General features: G+C 36.5%; 1 protein-coding gene across 2 annotated transcripts in view; it reads right to left on the minus strand.

Annotated features, from left to right (window-relative positions):
* Positions 1-24,605, minus strand: part of EPHA3 (EPH receptor A3) — a 364,949-nt gene that overhangs the window by 86,674 nt on the left and 253,670 nt on the right. The gene's annotated exons all lie outside the window — the stretch shown is intronic.

Consider the following 24,605-nt stretch of genomic DNA (forward strand, 5'->3'; position numbering starts at 1 on the left):
TTCTTTTCTAAGTAAGCCAAAGCTTTTAAAAATTATCTCCATGGGAAAATATCATGCAGTAAATGGTTGAAAGATTTTTACTTTGAATCAGACATGCCTTTAAAAGCATTACTCCCTTATATTTTTGTACCATTCATTACAATACCCACTTAAGAACATTTCCTTCTTGGGTTTTTGGGTTTGTTTTGTTTTTGTTTTTGTTATTTTTTTCCGGAAGTGAACCCTTCTATTAAATCCAGAAACACTCTTGGGTTTGAATTAGCATAATCATTCATAGTTTCATGTTCTCCATCTCACCACCCCTACCCTGATTTCCTCAACCTGTTGTTCTCTGGAATTTCCTGTTTGGGGCTCAGGACTCCCTATCTCTACAGCCTAACCAGTTTCAATTTCAGAGTTATACTCCTTTATATATTCTCCCTCACCAAGAACCCTGCATGCCAAAAGTTTCAACATCTGACAGCTGATGAATATTCTTTTTTCAGTTCTAGTTTTCCAGACCTGCTTCAATTCAAACTCTTGCCATTTTTCACCTGGATTCTATACTTTTCATCTCAATTGTTTCAGAAATTCAATTTTCTACACATTTTGATGACTTCTTATTTTATAAAGTAAATGAAACATTAACACTCCCTTTCTTCAAAATTTTATAACTTCAGTTTTTTTCTAAACTTGTTAGCTAAATAATAAGAGTCCAAAAGAAAGGTGAAGGAATCTACATTTTTAAGAAGTTTGTATGAGAAAACTCTTAAGATCACATATTTGGGAAATTCTGGACTACAGTAAAATACATAAATTAAAATTCATGACATAAAAAAAAAAAAAAATTCATGACATAATTATTAAGATTCCTCATAAGACTACCGCACACATGCAAGTTTTAGTATTTAGTGCTCTCTTTTCAAATTAAAATTCTAAAGATCATTCCTTTGGTCATCTGCCCACACTGTGCTGCTATACTCGCTATCTGGAACATTCAATCTCTTCCTTTTTTCATCTGAAAAACTCTTGCATTATTATCCTTAGAAATCAATTGCTAATATAATTCTCCCAAAAAGCCCTTCCATCCCTTAGGCAATAGTTAATCAGCTTCTTCCTCTGTTCTGATATACAGAATAGTTGTTCATTCTCTTAATATTTAGCCCACCACATTGTGTTGTAATTACATAATTTACTTACCAGGTGTCTTCCTACTATATTATAAGCCCCTCAGAGTCTTCAGTGCCTAATGTCATGACAATCTTGCATAAAACTAGCTATGCACTTTGGTTAGCTTTACCAAATATAAATAAAATATTGTAAAATATACAATATATTTTGTATATTTTATAAAATATTATAAACATTTATAATATTTTAAATATTATAAAATATAAAAATAAAATATATATATAAATAAAATATTGTAAAATACACAATATATTTTGTGGTTATTTCCTTTGGAAGATAAGTTCTATTTAGCTCTTGATGTTAAATAAATAAAATTCATACCAAAATGAAACCTATAATGTGTTTAGCAGAGATACCATTATCTATAAAATTATGTCATTAATTTTCTATAGTAAAGAGAAAAATAATTTTCTCAACTGAACCAATAGTGATGGAAGAAAAACATTTTAAGGCATACACATTAAAGATAAATTTTGAGCAGTAGTGATAGAAGAAGGGTCCATTTCATAGGTGTTTATTGCATGGATTCCTCAAGAAGAGATACCATTTTTCATTTTTTTTTTCAGTTGCCTTCCACATTCCTTATTCTTTAAACCAAGTTCTCCTTTTAATGTCATTCAATATCCACACAGAATCAGAACAATCCTCAAACATGTTGTTTTTAAAAAAACAAAACAAAACAAAAAACCCTCTTTTGTCCCCTCCTGTGTTTCTCTTTTATTCTCCTATTATTACCACAGCCACAACACTTCTGATACCTCTGGTCACCAAATGTGTGGGTTTTCCCCACACCAACTAATTCTATGACACCAGCTGGGTTTCCTACAATTTAAATTCTGACACTATGTATTGGAACCCATCAGAACCCTCAGGTTAAGGGCTCAGTCCTACGAGACTGCACCCCACTTAGATACCAACTACCAAATTGTAGGCCCCCAGGTTACTCACAACTTCTGTCCTGGCTACAAATTGTAGGTTCCCATGACCCTCTTCTTCAGTTTGACTTATTTGCTAGAATAGCTCACAGCACTCAGGAAAATACTTACATTTATCAATCTATTAAAGAGCATGATAAAGGATACAGATGAACACCCAGATGAAGAGCAAGATCTGGGAGGGTCCTAAGAACAGGAACTTCTCTCTCCACTGGAGTTAGGGTATCACTGCCCTAGTACAAGAATGTGTTCACAGACCTGGAAGCTCTCCAAATGCCATACTATTGGGATGTTTATGGAGGCCTCATCACATAGGTGTGATCAGTCTTAACTGCATTTCCACCCTTCTCCCTTCTTAGGAGAATTGGGTAGCAGGACTGGAAATTCCAAGCTTCTAATCATGGCTTGGTCTTTACATTGACCAGTCCTCATCCAGATGCTATTCAGAAACTCACCCAGAGTCACCTCATTAGAATAAAAGACACTCCTTGTACCCAGGAAATGATCAGAGTTTCGGGAGTCCTATATCAGGAACCGGTGTGAAAACCAGAATACTGGAACAGAAGTATGCTGCTAGAGCTCTATCATTTAGAAAACTACAGGAGTTTTTAGAGCTCTGTGCCAGGAACAGGGAACAAAATCCAATATATAGTTTGTTATCTCACATAGGTGATATGGCTTTGAAAAATCTATGAAGAGCAAACCACAGGTTTCTAAATACAATGTGTCCAAGTGAAAGAGGTTAATATTGATAAATAACTATTTCAAAAACTCTTGTTGTTCACTTGGAGTTGATTAATCTCTGAAATAAAGAATCACATAGGTAGGAGGGGCACCTAGGTGGCTCAGTTAGTTAAGCGTCCAACTCTTGATTTCGACTCAGGTCAAGATCTCAAGGTCCTGAGATCGAGCCCCTCCTGGGGCTCCACACTCAGCATGAAGTCTGTTTCTCCTGCTCTCCTTCCCCCTGCTCAAGCTGGTGCACTCTCTCTCTTTCAAATAAATAGAAAATCCTCAAATAAATAAAATTAACGAATCAGTTATGTAGGAAATATTAGAGCAAATAAAATTTTTTTCTCAACTATTTGTCTTTGAAACATGTAGTATGCTAGAAAATTTTTCAAAAATATTGAAATCTTGGGAAAACTCAGTTAACATCTTATCCAGCTTTTTAGTACAGACAAGGTTATTTTAGTATAGAAGGCTCCAAAGATTAAGGGCGATAATTGTTGAATGCAGCTAATGGAAACATGGTGGTGAGAAAGGATTATGATGCAAAATCAAGCCTAGATGAAAGAACAAATCTTAGGTTATAACCAAGCTAACCACACTGTGAGTTTTTGTTTGCTTGTTTGTGTGTTTGTTTTAAAGGACTGCTAAAGTAATAAGATCTCTTCTGACTTAGAGTCACTCGGGGTAGAGCTGCTACATTCCAGCACAAGACAGATAGAACTAAATCTGGACCTTGGGAGCACTCTCTGTGGAGCTCGTGACAAAGGGCTTGCTGCTTTCTCATTAACTGCAGGAGTGGAGAGGTATGACTTAAATACATGTTAGTGCGGAAGGGGGCTGACACTTATTCTGCTTCCATTTTACAGAGGATGGTTAGAAATCTAGTAAAAAAGATGACCCCCTTAAGCTGTTTGATCCATGTGCTCAATGGAGACAGAAAGGGGAGAAAAAATTACATTGTATTATTTACATTATATTATGTTACATTTGGAAACAAGGTAAAATATATACAGGTCCTAAGTAAATTAAACTTTTATTGGCAAATTATAACTGTAGATAGATTGAAAGAGGCCCTGATAGAAATACTCTATATTTTGAGTGGGGTGGATATCTTTATCAAAAGTCATTGAGTTTTGCACTTATAATTAATACAATTCACTATATATAAATGTTATTTCCATTTAAAAGGAAGTGTGTGTGTGTGTGTGTGTGTATATATATATATTTTTTTTTTACTATCTTTCTTAATTTTCTGTATTCTTGATGCTCTGGTGTCTGAAGCCTTACTGACTGGGTGGGGATAGACTCCCTCTCCAAGGTTAGCCAGTTCCTACAAATAGCAAAGACTGATACAGGAAGGTACTTTTCATATGAAACTCATCGATCCAGAGCCTTCTCTATCTGAATGTATACTCTAGGAGACAACATTTCTCTGCTCTAATCATCCCAAGGCTAGGTATCAGACAGCTGGCAGGTCCCTACACCTCAGAGTCCACTGAAATTATTCTAACTGGCTAATCCTAGGTCTACCTATCTTACTTCACCTTGCCTTTCTGATAGGAATCATCATAAAGTCTCTTGCGCATGCTTTCCACTCATTCTTTCTGCCCCTGACTGACCCTGATACTCTTCTATGTAGCCCCTATGATGTGGCAGTCCTCCATTCCTCTTGGGAACTGTGCGTAACAAACTATATTTTTCATAACAGTCATCTCCTGACCAATTTTTGGTCTCACTATACCTGAATAATAATAAAAACTACATTTTAAAACAATTACGATAGTGTAACATTGTCTACAAGTTAATGCAAGCAATAGACGTCTTCTCAACGGCACTATGAGGTATCTAAGAAAATACTTGGCACGCACGCAGTCTTGTTATAACTTTTTGTATTAGTCCCATCAAATCCAGAGCCTTCCATGATGTCCTATCTTTGATGTCTAACCAACAGTAAAGGTTAAAACCAGCATATCACAGCTTTAATAATAGTTTTAACCTCTTATGCTACTTAAGGAATAGGTGTTTCTGTACTTATAAAGTTGCTGTATGTTGGGTTCCTGTGTCTCTGTTCATCACCAATATGATTTTAGCCAGATCACATCAGCAGTTAGACAATACACTAAATCATGAGCTAACACTTTTATCTGGACCTACCCCTACTTGGCAATGCTGAGGCTCAAGGTGAACCATTTTGTTTTGTCTTTACCCCATCCTTTCTGGTAAAGAAAAGAAAAGATAAGAAAATGAAGAGAATGATACCACAGCTGCATCCATCCAGGATTCTGGATTAATTATGTAGTATTAATTGGGGTGTGTGTCAGAAGTAATAAATAGCTAAATTTAATCGAGGAACCAAAATTTGAAACACACATACATCCATACATGCTCACATACACACACACACACTCATGCATTCATGTATTTGTGTGACTTCAAGTGTGATCCTGTAATAACTTCACTTTCACTTATATATGTTCTTGGGTGAATAATTTATTCCTGAAGGAGTGACAACTGTCCTTATAAGTATCACATGCATGAGTGAGCAACCATTACTGTTCATTATTGTATGAATCATGAATTTTTATCGTGCATTATCCCTCCATAAATGTACACTATAGAAGTATATGTTACATCTAAATATTATTGATTCTGTGTGTGGAAGCAGAAAAAATGTTGACAGATTGTGCTTAGCATATGGCATATGTAGGTCTGGCCCATTTGGCTGGTATGTGCCTAGCAATTCTACCCTAAGTGCAGCAGAAACCAACTGAAGCAGCAAAGTCCACTTTCGGAATCACGGAGGCTGATCTCTTTCTCAAGGAGCTGAAACTTCGCATACCACGAAATCTTCAAAGGCTGGTCAAACGTTGGAAATCAGGTTTTCAAAGTTAGCTCAAACCTATCAAATTTACTTATGTATAGAAATACTCATTGGTTTCATTTATTCTTCTCCTATCCCCCTACCCCCACATGTTGCTTCTCCATGTCCTCATATCAGGGAGATCATATGATAGTTGTCTTTCTCCGATTGACTTATGAAAAACAACCTGAGGGTTTTGAAGGGTCAGGGGTGGGAGGTTGGGGGAACAGGTGGTGGGTAATGGGGAGGGCACGTTTTGCATGGAGCACTGGGTGTTGTGCAAAAAGAATGAATACTGTTACGCTGAAAAAATAAATAAAATGGAAAAAAAAAAAGAAAGGAAAAAAAAAAAGAAATACTCATTGGCTTGGGGAGGGGGGGCGGGGCAAGGGAAGAGTCCAGAAAAGAAGATCTTTGAAGGGTCACTATATAGAACGTAGAATATTTGATTACCATAAAATCAACTTCCTTAGCAGCCCTACTTCTATGTTACCTTGATGCTAGGAACTTATTTATGGTATGGTTATAGTCTTTTTTTTTTTAATTTTTTATTTATTTTTTATTTTTTTATAAACATATAATGTATTTTTATCCCCAGGGGTACAGGTCTGTGAATCGCCAGGTTTACACACCTCACAGCACTCACCATAGCACATACCCTCCCCAATGTCCATAACCCCACTCCCCCTCTCCCAACCCCCCCTCCCCCCAGCAACCCTCAGTTTATTTTGTGAGATTAAGAGTCACTTATGGTTTGTCTGGTATGGTTATATTCTTAACGAACACACTAGTCTGTATTTGTTAATTTGAAAAGAATCACCTGAAAAAAATATTTTTTGAAGAGTTATTTATTTATTTAGGAGAGAGATAAGGGAGCGGGAGCTCAGGAGCACAGGAGAAGTGGAAGAGGGAGAGAAGCAGACTTCCCACTGAGTACAGAGCCAGGCCCAGACCTTGTGCTGGACCCCAGAACCCTGAGATCATGACCTGAGTTGAAATCAAAAGTCAGGCACATAAGGAACTGAGCCACCCAGGTGCCTCTCACCTGAAAATTTTCAAGTAAAATAGGAAAAAGTGCATTTGGCAATTCCATGACTCTTGATATGCAGTCTACATCTCCTCAAATTATGCATCCCAAACCCATTATGTGATTTCAATTAAAATTTTTAAAATTAAGTAATAAAAAAGAGGTTGTGATTATCAATTTTTTGTAGTCTAGCTGTCTGAAGGATGCAGGTGGGAATTATGCTAATTCAGGTATGTTTGCATATTTATACAAACAAAATGCACACTAGCAGAGACTTACAGAGTTTCTAAAAGCAATCATGCTTGCAAAATTTCTATTTTGGCTGTAAAATTTGCATTGTTCATGCTTGCATTTAGTAATACTTCCCAAACTCTTTTTGTTCCAAATTCCTTCTCTCCACTCCATATCACTTGATTAGGAAATGCAAACAATTGTGATAAATAACATTTTACTCCCCACAAGCAGAAATTCTAAAAAATATAAGCAAAAAAACAAAGAGGAAATTGCAAAGGCAGACTACCTGCTGCTTAATTTCCATGATGCCTGTGGTTTGACCTCTTTAGTTCCAGGCACAAGATTAATTTATCTAAAGAATTTTTGTCAAATACCTTTTGAGCTAGCATGAGTTTTGGAAGAATTTAAATTCTCAAATCTATCCAAATAAGGAAAATACATCAATACATATTTTTGCCATCATGTAAACTCCACATAATTGACCTCAGAATTTTAAGAACTGGAGCAAATTAATTTTCACATGTAACATAAAAACTTTAGCACATTAGAAAAAAATAGCCTAAAGTTATTCCATTTTTGGATTGCATAAGTAAAGCTAAAAAGAAAATTATGTGGATATATATAGTAATACTTGTTTCTTTTAAGAATTTGGCTTTCACTTTAATGTGTGTATTTAGTTTCCTGCATTTATAATTCCCAATAGCTAACAGACAATTATCTTTAGTCTACAGAGAGCATGAGTTCTCAGACAGTTCTGGGTAAATTTCAGGAAGGAATACAGTTTGTGTTACTTAAGGTGTGGAAAAATTCTAAAATTCATTCCCAAGTTTGTGAACTTGGTCACTTTGTGTTGAGTTTTATGTATGAAAAAATAAATTCAATATGAAGACTCTTAAATTAGAATTTATGTTTTAAAACTTGAGCTTAAAAGACAATGATAGGCTCATCATTACTTATTAAGGGGATAAAAATATCCTAAAACTGATTTATGGCAATGGTTGAATCAGTCAGAAAAGTCACTAAAAATTATAGAATTGTATACTTGAAAAGGGTAAATTTCATGAGGTGTAGAATCTACCCTAATAAAGTTACATGTTTATGTATATATGTATATATAAAAGAATAATCTGAAACAAAAATTAGTACATATAGTTTACCAGCACTGAGGTGTGGTTATATTAATTATATGGTTTTGAATAGTCTTGAAAATTTTTCTGCTGTGTTCCAATTTTTTTCTAATTTTCAGGCTTCTTTGTTGAAAAAAATAATCGTATCTTTGTGAAACTATTTTACAGGCAATATTACTTGTTACTGACCTGGTCTGTCAGATTTCTTCTGGAACTGAGAAACAATAAGCCAAGAATCATTATTATTCACATTACACAGTCTGTGGTTTAGCTTTAGAAACATGCTTTTCAAGTTAAATTTCCTTCAAAATGCACCTAGCTAGAAAAAAAACAAAATAAGGGAAAAATGCTACAGGCAAAGCAAACTTGAGGTTTGAGAGGTCTGGCAGTCCATTCTCAAAACACAACTGGGTTTTTCTACCCCAGCTACATTATAGGGAGCTCACAGTTGGTTTTCAAATATGCATTTATGGATCTATGTGTTTATCTTGCTTTCCTGGATGGTTAACATGTAGTACTTTTATTTTTTGTTAACCTTAGGAATAACTGACTGTCAAATTGATTTGGGACTATAATGGCTTGGTTTAATACTCTGAAAGGGGATCAGGGAACAAGAGGCCTTGTAAGAGCATATGTTGGATTCTAAACAATGTATACAGTTTGCAAATGAGTTCATGTGGAATGAATATTCCATTAATATATAATGTTCAATATAAAGCATCCAAAACATAGCCAATACACATAATCGATATAATGTCTGTGTTCTTTCCATTCATAAATTCAGGGAAAAAAGTTTATACAAAAACATTGGGAAGTTCTTTTGGTAATTCACTACTAGCTTCTAGTGAAATGGTGGATCATGAAATCAGACTAGAAAATAATCAATCTAAATAAAACAAGTTTTGAACAACAACAACAAACTTATATTTTTGTTCTAAAACCTGTATCAGTTAAATTTGCAACGAGGGAAGTGACTACAAGAACTAAAGGCACAAAAGAAAAACCATGAGAAAAAATTTTCCAACACATTCCATGAAAAGTCAGCAGGGTTTTACAGGAAACAATCAAGTGATTGTAGGAAGAAAACATGCAACCGAAGAATGTATTCAGTTAACATCTATAATTTAACAAAATAACATATGGTCAAAGTCACTTTTTGAAGACAAATTAAAAGGTCCTATGGACTACAAATTGCTAACTACCAATGTTCATTTAAGGAAACAACAAATAATATTGATGACTAACTATCCCAAGACAACCTCTTGCAAAACTGGCATCTGAATACTTAGTGTGGACTTTGCTGGTAACTTTGAAATCTTAAATCAACACGTTTCATCCAAATACAGATGGAAGATACGCAATGTAGAGGAAACTATGTTTATGTTTATAATTTTAAGAATAAATATAAAATTATAAGAAATGATGACAACAAATAGTTTATGAAATTTGAACATAAATTCTTTAATCTATAGGAGTCATCAGAAACCCAATATAGGTGAACAAATTCTATATTCGTAGTTAGATATTTACAAAAAGAACATGGATAAAATGTAAAACCTGAATGTAATAATCTTAGAAATCCTGCACAGGAAGACATATTTATATTATACACTACATACTACATTTAAATATATATTTATTATCATAAATATGTATGTACCATGTACATATGTATCTTACCTGTGGTTTTGCTTTCCAGGGTTTCAGCTACCCCTGGTCAACCACAGTCCAGTAAGCAGATGATCCTCCTTCTGACTTTTTGTCAATAGTCAGTAGTAGCCTAATGCTATGTCACAATGCCTATGTCATTCACCTCATTTCATCTCATGAGGTAGGCATTTTATCATCTCTCATCATCATCATAAGAAGGGTGAGTACAGTACAAAGGAATGAGAGAGGGAAAGAGCACATTCACATAATGATTATTATGTCATAATCATTCAATTTTATTAGTAGTTATCATTAATCTCTAACTGTGCCTAATTTATAAATTAAACTTTAACGCAGGTATGAATGCATAGGAAAAATACCATATATAGGGTTTGGTAGTATCTGTGGTTTCAGACATCCCCTGGGGGTCTTGGAGTGTATTCCCCACAGATAAGGAGGTATTACTGTGCACATTTACATATATATCTATATTTGTATCTATCTATCTAATCTCTTATGTAAGCTAAGTTACTGATCATTTTACATATTAGATTCACACATTCTTTTATTTAATTCTAACAGCTATCTAAAGAAATGAGAATTATTTTTTCTGATTCCACAAACAGGAAACCCAGAATTAAAATATTAAGAAACTCAGCTAAAACAACAGTCAGCAAATGGTGGTGTTTCCATTTCGCTTTCACATCCTTCTCTCATTTCAATCCCTCCATTCATACCTGCCAATACTTTTTGCAATACAAATAATGAGATAATATGCTTCTATTTTAAAGAAGAGAATAATAAAAATGGTAAATTTTTTTAAGGAAAAAAAGTTAATGACTGGGATTTAACCCATACTCTTCTTTCCTACTATCCTATTGGAATAAGACTAAAGAAGTACTGAGGTAGTTCTCTGGAAAGACACTTGAGACAATATAATTTGTATTTAATAAATTTAATTTAATAAAGCAACCATATAAACTAGTCTTATAGCTCTCCTTATTATCATTCCAAAGTCCTTTCTAAATTAAAATATAAAGAATATTTCTGTACATGTTCCTTTTTGCGTATTTTTTCTTTGTATATCTTTGACCAATTCTGTAGTAAAGAATTGTTTTGTGTTTCTATTACATGCCAGGCATTGTGGAAGGTACAATGGGTAAAACAATGTAAAAAGCAGATGTGTAGCCCGCCTTTATGGAGATCGAAAACATTTTCATTACTAGAGTTGAATTTCTTTACAAATTACTGATACCCCATGTTCCCCTAAATGCATATGGAACCTATTATCTTAGTTAAACACTAACTGGTTTGAAGTATTCCAACCCATCCAGGATACCTAATGTGTATTTTGTTGGTGTCCCAACAAAATCCCTTTGGAATTTACAAATGTAGTGTAACTCTTCTATTTAAAGCTGCCAGCATCTTACTGGGATGGGCTTCCATCCTTAGTAAGCCCTAAGATGGGCTTATTGGGAGGGCTTCCTTTGAGCATCAGAGTCAGCTCTGCCAAACACGTCAGGCTGGACATTCTAAGAATTAATATTCCTTCAATTTACCTCTTATCCTTGGAACAGCTCTCAGTCAAGGACTGTTGGGGAGTTGATGTATGATAACCCAAGTGTTCTCTTCATTTGTGAGGGATAATTCTCAAGTAAATATTCTACACCAGCTCTCCCTGTTCAGCAGCAGAATCTCAACATCTACTTATAGAAGAATACAAACTAAGACACCTCGAGTCTATGAAGAATTTCTGGGATACTAATGACAGCCAAGTCTGTCTTGAACTCTGTGTAGATTTTTAAGATAACTTAAACAATTTACGTTTGCTCTAGATAATAGCTGATTCTGTCATTAGGAGGTTTTAATCCCCATTGGATTTGAGTTTAAGGAAACCAAATACAGTCACACAAACAAGTGCACAATTACACAGAGCTAACATACACATACATATAATCCTACTCCAGCGTTGTTAATGTCTCAAAGTCACTCTGAGAGTTGTAAATGGTAATATAGGTCATATTAGAAATTATTTAAGTAACAGGACTATGGTTGCTATAGTGGGATGAGATCATTTGTGATACTGCTTGGAAGATTAGTGGCATTCCTTTCGTTCAGTGAGGACTCTGTTTTTCTATCTACTCTAAGTAGGAGTGACTCTTCTGAAACAAATGGTTAGTTTTTAAAAAATTCTATCCTCTTCTCCTATGTTCAGAATACAGCATTGTCAGGTTAGAGAAGCAAAGGTGTTTCATTACTTGGTCATTCTTGGGGATTCCCAAGCAAATACTAAAATGTATCATGACAATGAGCCCTTAAACAAGAAGCAGACATCACAATGCATACCAGATCTATAGAATTTTTTTTTTTTAAGTGGAAAACAGAACAGAGGTCCCTGATCTGTTGAAACTGCTTTGCTATTCTCTGATGATATTGCTGGAATATCTCATAGCTTTCTGTTACTTTCAGTTATTAATACCCAGTATACACAGTGTAAAATGAATATTTTGTGAGTTTGAGAGAAAAAGAGTAGCACACTTATTCCTTCTTTCTCTTTTCTGGTGTTGAAACACTGTGGAGAGGTTGTGGAAAAATGAAAAAGTTCACACAACTGCACTGTATTTGTTGAGTTCCATTGTTTTCTTGACTGATACCTGCTTTTAGAATTGTGTACTAGCTTTCTGTTGCTGCTCATGACTTTTTCAAAGAAACCGTGGGGATCCATTTCGAGCCACTTAGAAAATCCTCCAGATATATCTGGTCCCAACTTTTGAAATTTTCGTTTCAATGTGGTATACTTAGTACATTTTTGTACTATTTTTGATCTTAGTTGCCAATTCCCAAGCAATAAAAAATAACTACATATTTTAGCTTTTGGTTTGGAAACTCATTTTGAACAGATCTTTCTGTGGTCTTAATAAACTCTTGATAATTATTATATATTGTACTATACATACTACCTATAGCATAGTAGTTGGACCAAATGAGTTAGAGTTAACTTCTTATACCTACATTGAATAAAACCACGGAACAACACTTTTATCATCCTACAACATCCAAAGCTTTACAGAATGCAATTTAATTCTATGTTGGGGTAACATGTTATACAAGCCCATAAATGGAAGGCTGGAATAGGATTGAAAGGGAGCTAATATAGATCTCTAAATAAATCCTTCCTGCTGATTCACATGGTGAGTGAGAATTAAGTCCAGTAGAAATCAGACAAAGAGGCTGATAAGCAAGTCCCCTCTGGGAGAGACTCATTCACAGCGATGGTGATATCCTGGTTTTCCACTGTCTAGCAGACTTTACCAAAGAGACATCTGTCATGTAGGATTTGAAATTAGTGGGCCTATCTAGAAATTTTCTGTTTCTTACTTCTTCAGTTCCCACATTGCCACTTCACAGCAATTACTCCCAAAATATTATTTTATGAGGTAAGGCAGATGTTAGAAAGAGATGTGCTATACATAGAGGCTTATGTAGGTAGCCTACGTAAAATGAGGAAAACATTAGACATTGTATTAAATTTTATCTTGCCTGAGGATCAGTCTTAAGAAAATGGTTTTGAAGAAATTACAAATGGACAATATGTTTTCTTTTAAAAGTAAGATCAAAGGAGATGAATAAAAAGCCCAATTTATCTCTTAGGTTAATATTTACATACTTACATAAGTCTTATAAGACTTTATAAAAAGTCTTTACCCTTTATAAGTCTTTACCCTTGCAAAGATTTGAAATTAATAAAAAAAAATTTATCTTAGGGGGTCGCCTGAGTTAAATAAATAAATAAAATAAATAAATTAATTAATTAATTAATAAATTTAGTTGCCAATTAAAACATATTTAATGTCCTAAAACAGGGAGTTAAAGCCTCTGCCTTCAGCTCAGGTCAAGATCTCAGGGTCCTGGGATTGAGTCCCACATTGGGCTCTCTGCTCAGTGGGGAGCCTCCCCCCCCCACCCCCCGCCCTGCCTCTCTGCTTACTTGTGATTTCTGTCTGCCAAATAAATAAATTAAAAAAAATATTTCAAGAATAAATATGAGGGGCCTCTGGATGGCTCAGTCAGTTAAGCTCTGACTTTTGATTTCAGTTCAGACCATAATCTCATGGTTGTGAGATCAAGTCTAGCATTGGGCTCCACACTAGGTGTGAAGCTTCTTAAGATTCTCTCTGTTCCAGACAAACCATAAATGACTCTTAATCTCACAAAACAAACTGGGGGTTGCTGGGGGGAGGTGGGATTGGGAGAGGGGGAGGGGGCTATGGACATTGGGGAGGGTATGTGCTATCGTGAGTGCTGTGAAGTGTGTAAACCTGGCGATTCACAGACCTGTACCCCTGGAGATAAAAATACATTATATGTTTATTAAAAAAAAAAATTTGGAAGGGGAGGCGAACCACAAGAGACTATGGACTCTGAAAAACAACCTGAGGGTTTTGAAGGGTCAGAGGTGGGAGGTTGGGGGAACAGGTGGTGGGTAATAGGGAGGGCACGTTTTGCATGGAGCACTGGGTGTTGTGCAAAAACAATGAATACTGTTATGCTGAAAAAATAAATAAAATGGATAAAAAAAAGATTCTCTCTGTTCCTCTCCCTCTGTCCTTCTGCCCTTAAAAAATAATTTAAAAAAAGAATAAATATGAACACTATACAGCATGAATTCTATTAGTGCCAGAGACCTTTAATCAAATTTAAAAGTTACAAGAGGAAAAATAAGACAAAGAAAACGCACTCATAAATACAGAGAACACACTGATGGTTGCCGGAGAGAAGGGGGGTGGAGAGATGGGAAATAGGTGAAGATGATTAAGAGGTAAAACTTTCAGTTATAAACTAAATAAGGCATGCGAAGATAGAAGCAAAGCATAGGGAATATTATATTAATGGAATAATAATAACTGTGTATGGTGACAGATGGTAACTAGACTTATCATGGTATTTCATAATGTACATAAATGTCAATCGCTATGCTATACACCTGAAACTAATATAACATTGTATGTTAACTATATTTCAATGGAAAAAAAAGGAATTGAAACCACTTTTATGGAGCAAAAAGACTAGAAAAACAAAGTGATAAAATATTTGGGAGGACCACATATTTCCTTAATCAAGATGCATTTGTTTGATCAAATTATTTTCTTCATGTAGCAGTTCTGTGCAGATTTATCCTTGGTTCTTTTTGTGGTTTAAATGGATTTTCGGCATGCTGTCTTTTAAACTATATTACCAGTGCAAAGTGAGATAACATAACTTTTGTTAAGAGTCAGATGTTAAGTTATTCTATTTGTTTTATTTATGATTTAAGGTAACTGTCTCATTCATCAAGAATAATGCTAACCACAGTCTTGAGGAGACAGAGACTAAGCTGTTCAAATGAATGACTATAAAGTGAGTAGCTTGTGCCAAAGGATGATTCATTTGATTTAAAACACATTTGTAGAATAAATTTTGGAACTGTGCACACTTGTTAATTTTCTCTTTTGTGATTTCCTTTCTCTTTTGTCAGTTGGCAATCAAAACCAACATTTAGACAGTGCCAAGTTTGATGAAGTGGTTAAGAGCATTCCTGGGAGTGGCACACATGCCAATGAATCAGCTTTTTACAGTTAGAAAAAAAAAATAAAAATGTCTGTGCTGATATTAACAAAAGTTGCTATGTGGTTTTGGGTTTTTTATTAAAGAAAAAATGTTGGGGGATACAGAAGCCTGAGCTGAAGCATGAGGGTGACAAGGAACTATCAGAAATAATTGATATGCTCCATCATACTATAAAGCCATCAGGTCCAAAACTATCTGAGGTCTTGTCAAGTTTTAGGCCACAACTTGTGAGACTGGGAGTTGTCTCAGGGTCTTCTCTCGATATCTCCTGTTTTCTTATCCGCAGAATCCATATGGGCTGACTGATTCTTTTTTTTTTTTTAAGATTATTTATTTATTTATTTATTTGACAGAGATCACAAGCAGGCAGAGAGGCAGGCAGAGAGAGAGGGGAAAGCAGGTTTCCTGCTGAGCAGAGAGCCTGACACAGGGCTCCATCCCAGGACCCTGGGATCACGACCTGAGTTGAAGGCAGAGGCTTAACCCACTGAGTCACCCAGGCGCCTCGGGCTGACTGATTCTAAGAACTTCAGATGGGTCATTCTTTCATTCTAAGTTGGGCAAATGTCAATCCCAATTTGATTTGAATATCTCAGACCAGGTGGATTATTGGTTATGAAGAAATGTGCAGTAGCATTTTTTCTTCCCTGCTTTCTCTGTGCCATAAGATTATACATTTTTGGAAGTGAACAAAGCTTTCAGATAACTTCCTAAGCTAAAAGTGAATCATGGAGAATTGCCCCATAGAAACAATGGACTTGGACTTGATCCTAAAGCCCACCCCCAGGCATACACTAGTAACTCTTTAAATATTGATTACTTAGAAACTATGATTCTTTTCTGCATAGATGATCAAAGTTGACCAGAGTACAAAAATTTCCGTGAAAGAAAGAAATTATTTCCAGTTTTGAAAATTGCTTCATGTTTTTCTGGTCTTTTTTTTTTTTCCTTTCATATTACTCTGTTTTATACAATAAACTAAGTAGAGGAACATAAAGAACAAACTTCCCCATCAAGTTTCCCCTACTAATTCTGAATGTGTCAGATGAGACCGGCTGCACGTCACTAAACTAGAGAAGACCCTGACTGACAGTTGGTACTTAGGAGACTCCATCCATCTCTTTGATAGGGGATATTAAGATACCAGCCCCATTCTTCCTTCTCTTATGCATCTTCTTAGTTCCCTATTATACACAGTAGAAGAGGACCTAACTTAAAAAAGGTTCCTGTATAATGAATACAAGGTAAAGAAAGATAGTTAAGTGCATGTTCATTAAATGAGTAGAGAAGCTAATCTTTCATAGAAATTTAAGACATGAGAACAGATAGAAGATAGTTTTGTTTAAATATGGGTAAGTAAAATATTAGGTAAACTGTGGCCTTTAATATGAATCAAAACTTCTCAACATCATCAACCAAAAAAAACTTCTCAAAATCATCAAACAAACAAACAAAAAAAAAACACTGAAATTAAAAAATATATATGTGAACAACTAACATGAAGTTTTTACCAAAATGGGTCATACAAAAAATAATTTACAGAGAACCTGAGCACCTTGAAACATTTATTTTCATATAGTTTAAGAGTTTTCATATAGTTTAACACTAGTTCTATATTGACCTCTTCTATTTCTTGGTAGTTCCTTTATTTTCTTAGTTGATACCCCCTAGTGAGCTACAGATGTTTAGTCTAGGCGCACAAAGAAGATAGAAAGCAAAGGTACCAGTTTGAAAGGGCATGTCACATTTTTACTTTTTAGTTCAGTAACTTCTCAATCCTTATCCAATTCAGTTCAGTTCTGTTCAAACACTGCCTATTTCAGGCAAAGTGACTTTCTGGATTAGCCCATATTTTCCTCTTGTTCTCTGAGGGTTGATGAAACAGGTTTTCCTATTCCTGTCTACGGCTTAATTCCATTCTTTTTTATATGTCATTCCTTAAGTCCTTGAAAGCCCTGCCTATCCTGTCGGTGACATTAATTAATGCTATTTTCCTTTCTGTGGCGTACTTCCATAGAAGAGAGAGTGATGGTTAAGAATGCAGGTACTGCTGGGGCACCTGGGTGGCACAGTCAGATAAGCCACCAACTCACGGTTTTGGCTCAGGTCTTGACCTCGGGGTCCTGAGATGGAGCCCCGCGTGGAGCCCTGTGTCGAGACCAGCATGAGGCTTCGCCTTCAGCACAGAGTCTGATCAAGCTTCTCTCTCTCCCTCTGCCCCTCTTCCACCACTCTCTCTCTCAAATAAATAAATAAATAAAAGATTTGGGGAAGAAAAGAGAATTCAGAGATCACAAGTAGGCAGACAGGCAGGCAGAGAGAGAGGAAGGGAAGCAGGCTCCCCGCTGAGTAGAGAGCCCAATGTGGGGCTCCATCCCAAGACCCTGGGATCATGACCTGAGCCGAAGGCAGAGGCATTAACCCACTGAGCCACCCAGGCGCCCCATGGGCTGTTATTCCTAATAAAATCAGTATTAGATGATATGCAGAACATGATTAGCACAATGCCTGCCACATAGCATGTACTTTAACATTGCAATCCAACTTCTGTTTTGAAATTTCACTCTGAATTGTCTCGAATAATATGATACCTCCCCAGCTACCAACTACTGTAGCTTTATATTCTGATCTAATTCTGTGAAACCTCGAGTATTTGAATCCTGTGTGCATCCTTTTCTTTTTCTTACATCTCTTTCACTTAAAAACTATTCAGAAGTGCCTACTTGGATAAGGACCAAGGAAGTCAGTGAAGAAGACAAATGTGGGCCATGCCTGGATTGTGCCCTCAGGATCTTAGAGTACAGTAGGGAAGATTAAATGCATATAAAATATCGTTCTAATGAAAATTAAAATAGAAGAGCACCAGAAGAGATACGGCTAACTCATAATGTAGTGCTCTGGAAGGTCAGATGAAAACACAATGACTTCCAGCTAAGAAATATTAGAGAAAAAAATAGTGAAGGAGCTTGCATTTACTATGGGCTTTTCAGAATGGAAGACATTTGGACACATAAGTATTAAAGAGGTGTATTTTAGGTGAAGGTTACCAAATTTGCCAGAATTCTTGGAAAATAAGAAAGGGGTTTTTTGTTTTGTTTTGTGAAGATTTACTTATTTTACAGAGCGCACATGAGTGGGGAGGAGGGACACAGGGAGAGAGACAGAGAGTCCTCAAGCAGGCTCCCCACTGAGCTCGGAGCCTTGGTGTGAGGCTCCATACCAAGACCCTGAGATCACAACCTGAGCCAAAACCAAGAGCCAGCCCTTAACCAACTGAGCCACCCAGGCGCCCCTAGAACAAGAAAGTTTTAAATTCACTTTGTAACAAGGAGTAAAGCAGATTATGGTTGGAGTTTGCATAAACCTCGCTTGTGAAATGTCTTACCTTCCAGGCTAAGAAGTTTTGTTTTGGCTTGTTTCGTTTCCTGTGAATGATAGGGAACTATTAAAGTTTTAGAGGAGGTAAGTGACCTGATCAAACCTGCATTCAGTAAGTCTTGTCGTGATTTCATCATACTTCAGTATACATGGATAAAACGGGGTACCTGCCTTTGGGGAATCACAGCACTGGCTAAAAGCAAGTGATAGAGCTGTGAACAGGTTCCTACAGGGAAGTGAGAGGAGCTTGCTTACTCCCAGGGGGAAATGGAAAACTTCTTGCGAAAGGTGACTCATGAACTAATTTTTGAGAGATGAGAAATGAACGGGCATGGAGGGAAATAGCAGAATTTCTTGTAGGTGGTAGAAGTTAAAATGGTTAAAATGGCATGAAACTGTAGAGAGTTTATGAAGAGTACAAGGATTTGTATTCATGGAGCATAAAATGGAAAGGTATTAAAAGGCAAGTAGGCATGCAGCAGGTCACGGAGGGCTTTGCAAGCGATAATAAAACACTTGGACTCGAGGCATTCTGTAAAACAAATGAAGTGGAGAAACAACTCCAGACCAGTGGTTACTGTAATAGTCCAAGTGAGAGATCATGGTGACAACCCAGAGTTAGAGATACCTGTGAAGACAAAGGATGTCAAGGAAATAGGGGAGAGCTTGTGCTGGTGACATTCAAGGGCTCATGTGACTATATATCCACTTGTTAGACATTTGATATCCATTCTATTCCAACCATCGAGGAAATACATCAATAATAGATCAATGTACAGAGTGGACAAAAATCCCCTGGCATCATAAAGCTTATATTTCTTGAGGAGGACTAAAAGAAGAGACGGCAAGAAAATAAAACTTCATAAATAACTTCGCACATGGTTATTTCCTAGAAGAAGGCTGAGCTTTGGTCCCGCAGTCAGCTTCTTCTCCTATGCCCAGTAGCTGTTGGTTGCTGTTCCCAAGATCATTTGGATGAACCACCTGCATTTTGCCTTCTTCTCATCAATTTCAAAATGCTCTATACTATGCAATGCTCTATACTATGCAATCTTCCTCTTTGTCCTTTATTTCATATTTGCTTATATCATTTTCTTATTTGAGTGAGCTGGAACTCCGCCATGCTCTTTAATGCACACCTACTTACTTTGTACATCTTGGTTTTCATCTCTGAAAGGTCATCTCCTTAATTTCCTCAGGCTTAGTTCAGATCTTACTATTCCCCACTTGGGTTAGTGTTAGTTTGTTAACTGGTCTCCCTTGCCACTTTACTTATATCCCTAAATCACAGGTCAGATCATGTCACTCTTTTTTTTTTCTTTTAATTTATTTATTTGAGAGAGGGAGCAAGTGAGTGTGGGTGGGAAGGGCTAAGGGGAAGAGAATCTTTTTTTTTAAGATTTTATTTATTTATTTGACAGACAGATCACAAGTAGGCAGAGAGGCAGGCAGAGAGAGAGGAGGAAGCAGGCTCCCCGCTGAGCAGACAGCCTGATGCGGGGCTCCATGCCAGGACCCTGGGATCATGACCGGATCTGAAGGCAGAGGCTTTAACTCACTGAGCCACCCAGGTGCCCCAGATCATGTCACTCTTCTGCAGAAGAGTTCTTTTGTGTCCATCCTGTCCCAGGTCATCTATAACATACAGAAACACCCTTAGATATAAAAGGAAAAAAAAAAAAAAAGGCCTATGCATGCTTGACATGTGAGGAAGGAGTTGCATAGGTTCTGCAGAGAGATGGGTTTTCTATACCAAAGAAAAGTAGAAGACAGATTTGTTATTCAAAAGTCACTGACTCTGTTTCGATCCCTATTCTTTTCTGTCTATTGTTAATGTTGCTCAGTTGGCTCAGGAACCAAACGAGCTCCATATTTGCAAATCTTTCCCTACAGCAAAGAGCAATTCTTTGTGGTTCTTTTTCAGAATGCCTAATACAGAACAGAATACTAAGGAACAGTGGCACCATAAGTGGCGCTGTAGGGCTAATGAATGCTTCCAGGCAGGACCCTGAAAGCACAGGACTGTTGCCCTTTCCATTCCGGGATGGAATCCCGGAAGTCAGAGTGTAGAGGAAAGCCAAGATATGCTGTATCTGCTCTTGTGCCTGAGCCCGTTTACTTCACTTAAATTCTATACCCTTGACTAAATCTGTTCGGAAATATTGGTTAGTTAGTGTATGTCTGCTTTGGTCCAACTGAATACCACTGGAGGAGTGCAGACCTCAAAGCATTTTCTCCATCCACATCCCTCATTCAGTGCTCTCCAGTGCTCCCCTCTCCTATGCTTCACCTGAATGGATTCTCTGGAAGAGACAATTACCTCCCTAGCCTCTCTGCTTTTCCTGGTCTGTAATGCTCTTGTTCCCTTTTGCACTGATCAAATCCTTATTCATCCTCTCATTGCTACCTCAAAAACCCACCTCTTCCATAAAATCTTTCTTGATTTCCCAACTGGAAATATATAATCACCTCTTTTCTTTATTCTGATACATTTTGACTGCAAAAACTATATTTAGTTGATTAAGTGTTGAAGTAATTATAAATTCCTTGAGGGGAACAAGCATGTACTAATTATCATTATATCCCCCCACAATACATAGCACAAGGTTGGTTATAGAGCATAGTCAATAAATATCTTTGGAATTAAATTGAATAATGAAACATTTCATTGTTACAACAGTGAAATCACTTTACAAAATAAATTTTAAGAAAAAACTTTAAAAGCAACAAAGACTGATAAAAATGCAGAAGAGAAAAATAACTGAGCACTAGTTAATACATACTTTGGGTAAGGTCTGTGTATTACACCGATTGACTTAGCTTTACTCTAACAAATTTGGGAGGAAATAAAATACAAATTGATGTCAAAATCCTTTACAATTAAATGGATTCAGAAAATATTGATAAGATAATGACAATCTTTAAAATTTGTATGAAGTTTAGAAAAATAAGCATTATCCTTTGAAGCCCACGTAATATTAATAAACATAAACCTAGTTTTCAGTGGACGCTTCCCATCTTCTATTTCTACAAATTCAATATGCATGGCCTTAGACCAGGCAGTTAATCTAAGCTCAAACTGAGCAAAGACATCAGGTGTGAAAGGGCTGTAGATTTTCTGCCCATCTGCAACTTTGAAATTGGAAAAAAACTTTCTCCTAAGCACTTCCAAGTGCTTGCTGACTAGATTTGGCTATAGTGTTTTAAATATACATTGTCAGGGAGCCGCTTTTATTTTCTGAGCCATTAAATCAGTAGGATTGACTTGAAGTTGGTATACATTAAGGTGCTAAAAAGCTTCTGAGTGATTTGTTAAAGTAATTCCATGTTTAAAAATCACTGAGCTGAAGGTTTGCATAGATAGCTCCACCCAAAAGATGATCAACAAGCTCTGTGAATGGTGCTATTGGTAGTCACAACACTGTCGTAAATTTAGGGATGTCCCTTGAAAACAGAAAAGGGGAAGAAATATGGTAAAACTGTCTCATCAAATCTGATATTGTTTCTAGAATTCTGTCTAAAGGAGGTACATTTGAAAGTGATCTCCAAGGGGTTCCTGTGTGGCTCAGTCTGTTAAACATCTGCTTTCAGCTCAGGTCATGATAAGCCCCAAGTCTGGCTCCCTGCTCAGTGGGATGTCTGTTTCTCCTTCTGCCCCTCCTCCTTACTCATGTGTGCTCTTTCTCTCACATAAATAAATAAAATCTTTAAAAAAAAAAAGAAAGTGATCTTCAAAAGTGTACTGTGGGCATGAAAATGTTTAACAATAAAAAACACTATAATGCGTGTCGTTGTACCAATTACATTGCTATGGATAAGTGATCACCCAAGGGAGGTCTTGAAACTTAGTATATTTGGGATAGGTTTGGGGGGAGTATATTCTCTGATGCGGTAACCATTGTATTCCAAAGAAAACCTAAGAAAAGAATCCCAAAGAATCATCAAAACTCACAGAAAGAGAATATCAGTATGGTCAGTGGGTGAAATCCAAAGATTATTATTGTCTGTGGAACAACTTGTCCTGGCCTTTTCCTTAAATATATTGTCTAGAAACTCTCTCAAAAGAGAGACTGCAATCACACAGAAATACACACATACACACACACACACACACACACACACACGTACCCTATTACCATGGGAACTGTAATGTAATGTAATGATTAATTTTTTTATGTGTCAACTTGGCTAAGCCACAGTACCCTGGTATTTCATCGAATACCAGTCTAGATATCACCATGAAGGTGTTTTTCAGATGAGATTAACATTTAAATCAGTAGACTTTGAGTAAAGCAGATTGAACTCCTCAGTGTGGCTGGGACTCATATAATCACCTGAAGACCTTAATAGAAAAAAGCTGGTCTTTCCCATGGAAAAGGGAATTCTGCTCCAGAATGCCTTTAGAATCAGCTGCAACACTATTCTTCCCTGAGTCTCCAGCCTGCCGGACTGTCGTGTAGATTCTGAAATTGCCATCCCTCACAATCACATGAACCAGTTCCTTAAAATAAATCTGTCCCTTTCTCTCTCTCTCCCCCCACACACACACGTACATGTACGCACACACACACACACACACACACACACACATATATACACACATACTTTATATATACTAATATAATTCGATAAATGCTTTCCAAAAAATACTTATAAAACCAAAAGCTATGTAAAAAAAAGAAAAGAAAAAGAAAAGATACAAAGCTTTATTTAATATTAATTGATAGAATTATTGTCTTTGGTGCCATGATCAACCATCTTACAAATTTTACAATCTGGGCTTGTATAAATCCTCTTTCTTAAAATTCTAAGAGGAAATGGAGGTTGAAGGGACCAGACTAAATTCTTAACTTGAGTTAACAAATATAACCCTGGTAAGTAAGAACATTTCCTTTTAACTGTGAACAAATACAAAACCACATTCATCTGGCATATTTTTGGTTTGCATTGTGTTGGTGATTCTTTTTTACAGGACAAGGGCTGATGACTCAAGCTTCTCTGACATTTCTCCCATGTTGTGTGCATCCTGCCACCTGTCAGTCTGGTGCTTTTCATGAACACTCGGTCACATATGTTAAACACGTTCCCCCTTGTCCCACTTCCCAACACCAAAACACACGAGCACACTCTTAACACAACATTCAAGGAAAATGTCTTTCTGCTCCACTTTCTGCATTGCTCATTAGAGTGTCCGTAGGAAGCTTTCTGGTTTGTAGCCTTTGAGACTAAAACATCAACCAATCAGTCAATAACAAAACACACACAAAAACTGGAATCTGGGTGTAGGTGACTACAGTTAGGATGAGAAGCCCTATAAAGAAGTATTGACAATGAAAGCAGCTGCCTGGCACCAACTGCTGCATGAAGGCAGCTGCTTTCTGAACATCTAGGTGGAGCAAAGCTCACTCCTAAGCAGCAGTTGCTAGCCTCACAATAACTATGCAGGCTAATCTCCCACCATCCCAATGAGTATTTGGAGAACAAAAGGAAAATGATTGTGTTTCTCCCTGAATCACAGATACACATAATGAACTTTTGTTTTCAGATGGTTTATTTCTCAAGACATGAGACACAGACATCTCTAAAAGAAACGAACACACACTAGATTAATAGCAGCGAGTTCCACTTTGAAAAGACGAGGTGGGCCAATACACTTATTTTTGAAAGAAATAATAGTGGTTATTATTTCTGGCATGGGGTCATCTCACATAGCCATCCTTAAGGTTTCAAACTACAATATTGGGTTTTCAGTGAGAAGTCTTTAGCGCTTTCAAATTATAATCAGGTCCTTGGGAAGGGTGGGAGTGACCATCATTTTTCATACTTTCACTTGGGATATATTTAAGGCACAGTGTTAACTACATATGTACTCTATGTTAAATACA

Source organism: Meles meles, chromosome 4 (genome assembly GCF_922984935.1).
Source record: "Meles meles chromosome 4, mMelMel3.1 paternal haplotype, whole genome shotgun sequence".
Taxonomy (NCBI): domain Eukaryota; kingdom Metazoa; phylum Chordata; class Mammalia; order Carnivora; family Mustelidae; genus Meles; species Meles meles.